Genomic DNA, 1,867 nt, shown 5'->3' with positions numbered 1-1,867 from the left:
TGGCCTCCTGGAGAAAGATAAGCTTTTGCTTGTGCATGCTCTGGGGAGACTTGCCATGACTTTATCCTTCTTATGAGAGACACACGGAGTGCCTCTGCGTGGAGGTCCTTTATGATGGCCTCCTGATGGCACACCCAGCAGGCATCACCACCCATGCTGGGGAGTATCTCATAAAAACAAACAAGAATGCATTACTTACCTCAGCTCTTAGCTCTTAGCTCTTGGCCTCCAGCCTGATGGCCAGATGCCAAGTGACAAGATGATTGGGGGAGGAGATGACTCCTTCAATACCTTCATCAGTGAGACAGGCACTGGCAAGCACCTGCCCAAGGCAGTGTTTGTAGACCCGGAGCCTACGGTAATTGATGAACTTTTCCCTGGCACCTGCTGTCAACTCTTTCACCCTGAGCAACTTATCACAGGCAAGGAAGATGCTGCCAGTAACTATGCCCAGGGTCATTACACCATGGTCAAGGAGATCATTGACCTCACCTTGGATCAAAATCACAAGCTGGCTGACCAGTGCACAGGTCTTCAGGGCTTCCTGGTTTTCCACAGCTTTGGTGTGGAACCGGTTCTAGGTTCTCCTCCCTGCTGATGGAATGCCTCTCTGTTGATAATGGCAAGAAGTCCAAGCTGGAATTATCCATCCAGCCCCCCAGATTTCCACAGCAGTAGTGGAGCCCTACAACTCCATCCTCACCACCCACACCACCCTGAAGCACTCTGATTGAGCCTTCATGGTAGATAATGAGGCCATCTGTGACAGATGTCACAGAAATCTTGACATTGAGCACCTGACCTCCACGAACCCGAACCGCCTTATTAGCCATCACTACTTTCCTAAGATTTGATGGAGCCCTGAGTATTGATCTGACAGAATTCCAGACCAACCTGGTGCCCTATCCCCACATCTACTTCCCTCTGGCCACATCTTCCCCTGTCATCTCTGCTGAGAAAGCCTACCATGAACAGCTCTCTGTAGTAGAGATCACCAACGCCTGCTTTGAGCCAGCCAACCAGATGGGAAATGAGCCCCCGGCCATGGTAAAAAAATGGCGTGCTGCCCGTTGTACTGTGATGATGTGGTTCCCAAAGATGTCAATGCTGCCGTCATCACCATCAAGACCAAGCACAGCATCCAGTTTGTGGATTGCTGCCCCACTGGCTTCAAGGTTGGCGTTAACTACCAACCTCCTAGTGTGGTACCCAGTAAAGACCTGGACAAGGTGCAGTGAGCTGTGTGCATGCTGAGTAACACCACAGCCATTGCTGAGGCCTGGGCTCGCCTGGCCCACAAGTGTGATCTGATGTATGCCAAGCGTGCCTTTGTTCACTGGTATATGGGCAAGGGGATGGAGGAAGGAGAGTTTTATTGAGGCCCTTGAGGACATGGCCACCTTAGAGAAAGAGTATGAAGAGGTTGGTATAGATTCTGTTGGAGGAGAGGGTGAGGAAGAAGGAGAGGAATACTGATCATTATAGTCCTGTATCAAGTCATATTCCCCAAGCTTCCGCTTCAGAGTTAGTTGACAGACATTAATGTTTTATTATTACATCATCTTTACTCATTTATGCCCATGTGTGTCTGTAAGAATTTTCCATCATGTCTCCAAGTTAAGGCTTCAAGAAAAAACAAAACAAAACCATGTGTGGTAACACATGCTTGTAAGAGGCTGAGATAGGAGGATCACAGGTTCAAGGCCAACCTTAGCAAAATATTGAGACCCTGTTTCAAAATAAAGAATAAAAGGGGCTGAAGTGTAGCTCTAAGGTAGAATGCCCCTGGGTTCCATCCCCCATAAAGTGCGCGTGCATGCATGTATGCACGCGCACGCACACGCGTGCACACCCCCCCCACACACAC

General features: G+C 49.3%; 1 pseudogene across 1 annotated transcript; it reads left to right on the top strand.

Annotated features, from left to right (window-relative positions):
• The first annotated feature begins 235 nt into the window (after positions 1-235).
• On the top strand, positions 236-1,476 carry LOC308259412 (tubulin alpha-1B chain-like; annotated as a pseudogene). The gene has a single exon. The product of its transcript is annotated as a tubulin alpha-1B chain-like (transcript).
• Positions 1,477-1,867: the final 391 nt, after the last annotated feature.

Source organism: Muscardinus avellanarius (genome assembly GCF_963383645.1).
Source record: "Muscardinus avellanarius genome assembly, chromosome: 3".
Lineage (NCBI taxonomy): Eukaryota > Metazoa > Chordata > Mammalia > Rodentia > Gliridae > Muscardinus > Muscardinus avellanarius.
The sequence above is the reverse complement of the archived record's forward strand: the minus strand, read 5'-3'. Positions and strand labels throughout refer to the sequence as shown.